This window comes from Wolffia australiana, chromosome 4 (assembly GCF_029677425.1).
Source record: "Wolffia australiana isolate 7733 chromosome 4, ASM2967742v1".
In the NCBI taxonomy this organism is placed as follows: Eukaryota; Viridiplantae; Streptophyta; class Magnoliopsida; order Alismatales; family Araceae; genus Wolffia; species Wolffia australiana.
The window spans coordinates 22,883,716-22,893,153 of NC_135838.1; the positions used below are offsets into that span (position 1 = coordinate 22,883,716).

The window sequence follows — 9,438 nt, forward strand, 5'->3', positions numbered from 1 at the left end:
TCTTGAACTTGCCTCCTACTTGTGTGGGCTAATTGAAAGATAATGAGTTTTTGATGGAGGACCATCCAGCGGATCGTGTCTAGACTCGTCACCAGTCCCTTCGCGGAGGCCAAGCCAACGTAAAGAACCAACACTTCCACTATCAGGCTTGAAGCAACATTTACGTTGTCTTGGAGCGTCTCGAGTCGTCTTTGTGTTCTTTTTCTTTTCATTATCCTTGGATTATCCGAGGCCCCTCCTACGTGAGTACCAGCCTCCTGCGTATGTTCTCATTTTTAATTGTGATTTAGCTATCATCTTTAGGGGGAGGAAATCCATATTGGGCTTCTTCTCCACCTAAAGATCCCTTTTAAGGGGAAAGCCTATTGGGCTTCCCCTTAAAAGGGGGCCTAATATGGCCTCCCACAACCACCACTTACTCTCTATACGTAGGAGGAAGGGTGGACATGGTAAGAGAAGGCTTGATCATTTTGTTAAGAATGCCAAATCTGAATGGTGTTTTAGCAGTTATATTGTTTTACATGGGTGATCCTTCCTCTTCCACGGAGGTTATCTTTTCCGTCTTCTAGGAACCTCTAGGAAGACATCTTTGGGCGATCAGTGCATCATCACCACTGAAATCGACAAAGGTTTATTAACATAGCGTTGCCAACGATATTGTGGACATTGTCACATCTCAGAATAGTGGTACTATGTTGTCGTATTCTCTATTGGCAAAGTTCTATTGACCTTCTGCTTTACATCAAATATCGCTATTGGAATGTTCTCCCTAGGTGATTCTCACCGTGAAAGCTTCAACAACCGTCGCCCTGCTCCAACAAGTCAAAGGAGTACTTCATTGTCCATCAATCTCCCTTCCTTTCAATACCCTACGGTGTTTACCTGATTCTCTGGACGATCTGGCGTCTCTATAGCTGTCGGCTGTCGAGCTCGATATCTCTGTGAATACATTCGACAACTGCAATCATTGGTGTTCAATTGCCTATTCTGCCCGAATCCGGCTCTCACAATTTGACAATCACCTTCGTCTTTGTTGGATTGAACGGGTCGACTCTTACCTGCCATGGGATCATTCTGTGGCCAACCACCATTCAATCTTGCATCCAATATTGAATTAGTTTGGCGTCAATTCACTCTCTACCCAGATAACTACCATCATGATTTGTTTGCCCAACCATCATCTCCTGCATGGCATTTCCTCAGCGGACAAGGGAGCCCCAACCACCATCAGTGGTTCCGTCTTGGTGATATCAACATAGTGCAATTGCGCTTCTATGCTGAATATTTCGACACAAAGAGCTACTGCCATCGCCTACTCAGAACGATGGAGATATTGGTGAATATGCCAGGAGTTGATTTGCCTCGGAGCCACATCTGATCGTTCGCCACTCTCAATCCACCATTGCTGCACTTAGTGGTTCTCTTTTGGCAATCCTCAATACACTACGCTGTGCATTATAAGCTCAAGGCATTTCGATACAGAACTCCACAGGTCACACTTTTCTTCCCTTACATTACAGTGTTACTTACTTCTTTCAGTGCTGGTCTCTAATTGCTTGTCGCCCCGAATGAGTTTAAAACACTTATAGGACTTAGCCACCATCATCATGTTAAGTCATTCGCTTTGATGGTATTTAGAACTGTCGTTCACGTCGACGGTGTGGACACTCACGGACGGTGATGTTCCCCACCTCGTTGACCTTGAGCTGAGCACCCGGAATAGTGGAAGCTTGATCGTGACAAAAACCCGTCATGTGTTGTCCGCTGATTTACGTCTCATTTCATCGAGGACTGGAATATTTTTCGTTATTATTTTCTGGAATCATATACGTTAATTGACCTCATTTCATTGTATTTAGAGTCTATTTTCCAGACGTAACACGAGGTGTCCATTCCGAACATCGTGTTACACCAGTTTTGACATCTATCAATTTGTGTTCTTATTGTCGTGGGTGTGTGGGGAGAAGCATTAGAAAAGAGGGGGAGCTTACTGGATTTCACAAATCTCCGTGATCCTGGTGGAAGATAAGAATCTAAGGTAAGCATCTTTGCCTTACATTGCTCTTTTCTCGACATCATAGTTTGCTTAGTTAGGAATTTCTGTCCACTTTTTACTATAATATCACCTCCTTACATTCCTCTTATCTCGTCTCTATCCTTCCCATCACACCGTTCTGCATTCAACCAATACATTATCATTCACATCCTATATCTCATCCACATATCGTTATGCAAAATTCTATGTTCACTTACTCTTTTCTTTACTAAGTTAAATTAAAATATAACTATTACGTCTTTTTACTCGTTAGCTTACACATTCTACTCTTGTCTTCATTTCTTCTCTCTTTGATCATCATTATAATAAAAACTTAATTCCTCAATCATTGTTCCATGCGGAGAAGACTTGTACTCATCACTAGCTAAATATTCCTAAGTACGCCTAAATATATTTTTATTGAATAATTTAAATTACCAAAGACGAATTAAAACCCCTAAATTTGAGATTATCATTTGGCACCATTGTCTGGGAACGGTGGTCATTAATGATTTTATTTCTTTTATTTTTTGTGATTTTCTGGCTGTTAATAATCTTAATTAAAGTAGTGCAATCAGCTCAACAAGACTGAGGATGGCACGAAAAAATGTACAAGTCTCGTCTTGAACACTCTATAATGTTTTATGAATTATAAGATATATCCCATCATGAAGGCAGGCGATCACTAAAACAAAATGATAATGAAAGTTAAGGAGATAAACGAGAGGCATGGTATAATCAAAATAATCATCTTGAGGATTTGCTAATAAATGAAGGAAATAGACAACGTAGATTAAACTATATTCTTCTCCTCTAGGATATGAGCCACTTACTAAGATTAATGCACCTATAGATGAGGGCTCAAATTTTAAAACTGATCATCGTATGATTCAATCTCTCCCTAACTTTCATGGGTTATCTCAGTGATGGTGCACGCCATCAAGGATCGTCAACGACGTCACCCGCACCGCGCGCCCTCGACGTTGAAGACTGGGTGAAGATGCTCGAGTATCATTTCTGTTTTTCGTCTCTCTCTCTTTTGTGTTTCTGCATTTTCCCCGTTCGCATTGTCATGTTTTGTCGCGTTCGCGACACGTTTCGTCCATCCGCCCTTTTGCCGTCAAGGGGGAGGGGCCTTTCTTTGACCCTTTCCCCTATGCCTCTCTCCCTTCTTTCCCTATCTCCTTAATTTTCCCCCTTTGTTTTTCTATGTTTTTTTCTTTGTTGTAATGGGGAAGCCCATTTATATGGGCTCCCCTAATGGACTTCTCTTTTTGGCCCATGTAAGGGCCCATCTCTTTCCCCTTTATAAGGGAAGAGAGGGCGATCGAGAAACTTAGACCAGGAAATTTTGAAGGAGAATTGTGTTGTCAAGTCTTGGTCTCACCCCCTCCAGAGAGAAGAAGAGGGGGGAAAGGAGAGAAGAAATCGTGAATCCATCAAAGGAGGCAGTTTCCTGAGACAGCAGGAGATCTAACGATCTTTCTCGCCCCTCCCAGATTTTATCCACGGTCCCGCCTGACGTGAAGAAACAAAGAAACCGTCGTGTAAGGATACGGTCGTGGCCTTTCTCCCTACACCGGCGGCAGTCAACGAGTCTGCCGATGCTCAACTTCCCCTGGTCGCGGTGCAAGGGAGCCATGCTCCTGGCGTGCAACCTTTGATTATCATTCCCGATCGGGAATTTTCGCCGCCTGAGAAGCACTTCCGAACAATCTTTCTCGTCGTCTGAGAGCCCCTTCCGAACGGTCTTCCCGTCGCCTAGGAACCGGCCGATTGAAGAAGAGGTCGGCGCCACCGTGACTTCGGGCGCGCATTCGGGGCTGTATTCCACGTGCGGCTGGTCCTCGACCAGATGCGCTTGGGGCCCTAGTCCAGCCACGAGGGGTTCTTACCATCCTGAAAACCCAGGGCAGCAAACGTGGGATCTGATCGTCTGATAGCAATCTGCCGGTATGTCAGGTTGTGGCCGGTTATCTAGGGGATCCAAGCTGCCACTACCATCCTATAGCCAGTCTGGGATTTGAACCCCGTTCCCTTCGGCTTCGTCGCCTGAAATTCATGACGGTCGCCTGAACGAGAATTGGGTTGGACCTGACCGTGGATCCTTGGGACGATTGAGCTGCCAGCTGCCGCTGCGTGATGGCTTGACCTGCCACCCACTACCGAATGCTGCCAGGGGACCATCCTCCGCCGGGGGACCATCCTCCGACGGACGTTGCCGCTTGCACATGCTGAGTGACCACCCGGGCAGACTACTGTGTGTTAGCACAACGGGTTTGCCAAGCTGCTCGAGCCACGCCGTCACCGTTGGTCGCTCCACCGTCCTATCTCCTCGCACTCTTCTCTTCCAACTGCCCCAGCATTATATTGCTCGTCGAGCCTCCACCGCTCTCCGGCGCCTCTCTGCCCCACCTGCTTCGTTGCTGCCGGTCGTCATCGGATTCTGCACTACGAGCCCACTGACAAGTTACGTCGTCCTCTCCCGACGCTCGTTTACTTATTCCTTGCAGTATAATTTTGATTTGACTCCACCGCGCTCGGGCTAGGTAGGTGAGACAGGTATTGAGAGAAAACTACAACCTTTGAGTGTCTTACCGGCACGGATGAGTACATCCGTTACGTGCGAGCCCTACGGATATATTTCGTTTGGCCGTAAACGCCTTCGTCGCTCTGACGAGGTTCGAGAGGCCACCGTCGCTGTCACCCGACGATCCATCCAAGCTTGGAGCTTGGCGCCTCCCTCGAGTTGGAGCCTGCACGTATGACACGTAGGACACATTCATCACGTTGTAGTTACACCACCCGTTAGGGTTTCATCTGTCGGATGACGACACCGCCGACGTTCGATACCATCATCCCTTATCAGTAGACATGGTCGTTCTGTTCTTTTGGTGCAAATTTGTGCGAATTGTTCGTTCTGTTCGGATTTACGAACAGAACAAAAACGAATTCGAACAGAACATTTAACAGACCCGTGTTCTGTTCTTTTGTTCGCTTTGTGCGAATTTTAGTCTAATTTTGTGCGAATGTGCGAATTTGTGCGAATGTGCGAATTTGTGCGAATGTGCGAATTGTGCGAATGTGCGAATTTTGTTCGTTTTTGTAAAAGAAAAAGAACCGAACAAAGAACAAGGGCCTGTGCGGTTCTTTTGTGCGAATTTTGTGTTCGTTTCAAACGAACAGAACAGAACGACCATGTCTACTTATTGGCACCAAACCATCATATTTGGTGTCGACCGGACGACGTCCCCGACGATGTCTGACATCAACTTGGTATCAGAGCCCGGCTGTGGATGCTCATAGTACGTCTCCGACTCCATTTAACCATCATTTCTGCATCGCATCGACTTTTCGAAAACCATCTAGGTACCTAGAGACATGACCATTGAGACACAATCGAGCAAGAGGGCGCAACTCGAAGGTTCGACCTCCCCATGACGCATTGGATCGTTGCTCGACGAGAGAGGCCACCAGACGGCCCTCTCGGAGCACCGTCCCGTGACGCACGTAGGCGGCCTATCCCAACCACCTACGGAGCCCGCCCGGACCGCACTCGCCGAGGCGAGTGCCCCCGGACCATCCGGTCCACTTGAGCACACCCATGCACACCGTGGACACCGACGGTCCCCAGACCTCCCCGAGAAAACTAGGTGTCTCGTCATCTATTGACAACGAGGATTGGGCAACGACGAGTCGTTACCCACACGGGAAGGCTCCTGTTGACGAGGCTTCACCTAGGGCCGCCGCCGCACGCGGCCGAGGAGCAGGACGCAGACGAGGAAGACCACGCCGACAGCACTGACCCCGAGAAGACCCATCCGAGGAGCAAGGGGCATATCTCCGCACCATGGCTGCCCTCACCGAGCGCATCAAGCGGTTGCTTGCACGCCCACTATCTCCAGTACCCGATGCCATGCCGGCGCTCATGGCTCCAGAGTGAGCCCACGACCCACCCCGGGTCACGTGCCACCCGGATCGTCCGAGGAGTCCATACGAAGACGAGTACGTGGAGTCATTTTGTTTTGCTCTCCGTGGCACGATAATAAAAGTATTAGTATGCAGTATGTAATAGATCTCCCATTGGGTTTTATACAGAGGCGTCCGAGTCGCTGACTGCCATCCGAGAGGAAGGATTTATTGAAGAAAAGCTAAAAAAGCACGATGCATGGTGCAAGGTAGCGGGAAAACCCTCGTAAGTTTATCTTCAAGGACGGCCACCGTAACCGGCGCCAGACCCAGACCCGTATCCAGAGCCGTACCCAGAACCCGAGCCCGACCCATTTCCGCCCCCGCCGCCACCACCGCCGCCGCCGCCTCCAGAGCCACCGTTGCCGGAACCAGAGCCGGAACCGGATCCATACCCGGAGCCGTATCCAGACCCGTTACCGTTCCCACCTCCGCCGCCGCCTCCTTGGCCTCCGCCACCTCCCCCGCCGCTCCCGTAAGCTCCGTTGCCGCCCCCAGAGCCGTAGCCAGACCCACTGCCGGACCCGTAACCGGATCCGCTACCTCCTTGCCCACCGCCGCCGCCTTGGCCGCCGCCACCTCCGCCGCCGCCGCCCTGACCTCCGTTGCCACCGCCGGCGCCGTAGCCAGACCCGCTACCGGACCCGTACCCAGATCCGCTACCTCCTCCTTGCCCACCGCCGCCGCCGCCCCCGCCTCCGGAGCCATACCCGCCGCCACCAGGTCCGCCCCCAGACCCGAAGCCCGAGCCCGAGCCGGATCCGTAGCCACTACCGGAGCCATTTCCAGAGCCCCCTCCTCCGCCGCCTCCCCCTCCACTCCCGCCGCCACCGCTGGTTAACATCCTGGCGGCAGAGGACGTGCCCAGGCACAGCATGAGGGCTAAGAGCCCTCCCACGACCTTGAGGTTTCCCATCAGTCTTTTGCTTCCCAACGACAAAACACACTTCGGAACTGGACGTGCTTCGACCGAAAGAGCATGGGGTCGTATTTATACTGATTTCGTACCTGCCCGGTGACGTTCGCGTTGGTGAATTCCATCCCAATCGAAAATACTTTCAGTGGTATCTTCTTCCTACAGTCCCACGCTGCGGTAATAAAAAAGGATTATTCAGATTACTAATGTCTTGTTAGAACTTCAGCGTAGACTATGGCGCCCGTTCCTCGGTGGGCTCCTCAGTCGCCTTCCGGATAATCTTTCCAGTACTCCACTGGGGGAGGATACGCCGGTGAAACGAGCTGAACGTTCAGACGGCCCAAGAAGAAGAAGGGATAATGTTCGGACGGTACTGCCGACCCCACAGTCGCCCGATGTCATTTTGCTACGCGTTCGTGGCCCCAAAGGAAACTTATCGCCGTCACGTCATTTGATGGTTCGAGCTCTTAATGACATTTTGTTCACAGAGAATAAAGCGTCACTGGGCTCGGCGGGTCTTTCCTTCCGACCTAACCCTTGCGCGATCTCGCTCCCGACACCAATACCATTCATCAACGGCTTAGACAGCGACGGAGCCTCCGCGGAACAGTCAACCAGGCCACTGTGAACGGGAGTATCTGATTACGCTGACTTCAGCCATTTTTTTTTGGCAGTTTGCCATACTTTTCGTTTCAAGGATTTGGTCGAGCCGTCGAGTCGCATTCCTCGAGCGTGGACTTCGATGCTGCAATTCGGTGGAATGAGGTGTCGGCGGAAAAAGTTTCCAGGCGAGGACGCGTTTGCTGCGGACGAACTCGGTTGCTCAAGGAGCGTAAAGCACTAGTAATGGCGTGAAGAAAATGTTGTGAAACCTATAACCTATTTTACTCTTGGCTCTCCAAAAAGGAGAATAAATTTTAATATTTTTAATAAATGATTTACTTGAGACCGATGGCACGGCAGAATTCAGACTGCTTTGAAAACGATAATTTCCCGGTTTCTTCAATAACGTTTGGCAGTTCCATCGTTTTGTTAATACGTCGGCCTCAACTCCTGCTACAAGTCGAATACGTCCTGTGAGCACGCTTCGGTGTAGACGGGTCGGAAAACCAGCGGCGACCAATATTTTAGGTAATATAAACTCTTGATTAAGTATTCTTTTGAGTATCCAAATACTTTTTCACATGCCATAGCGTGTCTTTCTTCCTTCACTACCTTCCCCACGACAACATGGATTATGTTATACCTTCAACGACCCCCGTATTTTCTTATTCTTAAAGGGCCCGCAGGAAAGGCAACCCCGCTACCTTGAACGGGGATAACCGGATATTGAACGGGATAACTCATTGTGCGAACAATGATAAATCTGATATTTAGATCTCTTTATAAAATTTACTAATGACAAACATTCTTGTAGCATATTTTCTTAAGATAAATTCAATTGATGTGTCCGAGAAAATCATGAAATTCCTAAACAGTTATCTCCAACCTTGCAATGAATATTGAACTTCTTTATTGTTAGCGATGGCCCGGTTCTTTAAGTAGAAATGCAACCTGAGCACATATCCACATTCCTAACCCTAATTAATGAGCTAATACCTGAGTTATATTGGTTTTCCGACCCATCTCCACTCTTCGGTGGTGGGGGGTATAAAAATCAGCACCCTTTGGTGGAGACGGTTAGGATTAAATATTCTTTCGAGTATGTGAATACTTTTTCACATGCCACAGCGATTCTTTCTATCCCGAAAAGCTTCAGTATCATTACCTTTCCTCACGACAAGAAGAATTGTCGGCTATCTTCAACAACTCCCGTAATTAGTTTTTCTTGAAGGGCTGCAGGAAACTCGACGGTGCTACTGTGAACAGGGATAGCCGGGGATTGAATTTAGCCGACGCTTTGGACTGTTTTCTTTTTCTGTCGTCTCATCTTATACGGCAATATGCATTCTCCACCACGGGCGCTAGACAGTGGCAAAGTGAAAGACGCGTCAGGTGAGAACGTTTCTGATAATGACGTGTTTCCTGACGACTTTTTCGGCAGTCATGTCCAAATTCTTTAATCGGGTATTACTGTTGATTTCTACACGAGGGATTTCAACCATCGAGCAAGATATTACAGCTAGCATCTTGGCTCTACCAAGATCAGAATAACTTTTTGTCATCCCTTCTTCTTGGAGCTGATAATGCGGTAACATTATTTGCTTTTTTAAAAGCAGAAACTGCAGAGACGTAGTAATACGAAATTATTAAAGCGATGTTACGTTCAAAAATACAAGATAGACAACGATAATGTCACGAATTGTATACTCTTTGTGCAGGCCACAACGGGATGATTCCGGCTGTCCAAACTAATAGACATTACTACTGGGCAGCAAAAAGTGTATTCTCTTTTTAAGGCCCGTAAAGTTAGGAAAAAGAGTGTAGAAAGAGGTGATGGTCTGATAGGATTATCAATAACGAGTAGTTAGTAAAATCAAAATACGCACCCCTTATACTTGTTATGGGATTAATGGTC

At 48.3% G+C, this 9,438-nt stretch overlaps 1 long non-coding RNA gene across 3 annotated transcripts; it reads left to right on the top strand.

The window, feature by feature from the left end:
• The first annotated feature begins 3,379 nt into the window (after positions 1–3,379).
• Positions 3,380–9,021, top strand: LOC144702442 (uncharacterized). Of its 3 annotated transcripts, none has more exons than XR_013581250.1 (3): positions 3,380–4,504; positions 7,595–8,051; positions 8,755–9,021. It is a non-coding gene; the product is annotated as an uncharacterized LOC144702442 (long non-coding RNA). The 3 variants fall into 3 exon arrangements; XR_013581251.1 differs by having other exon boundaries at positions 8,763–9,021; XR_013581252.1 differs by lacking the exon at positions 8,755–9,021 and adding an exon at positions 8,201–8,742.
• The last annotated feature ends 417 nt before the right edge of the window (positions 9,022–9,438 follow it).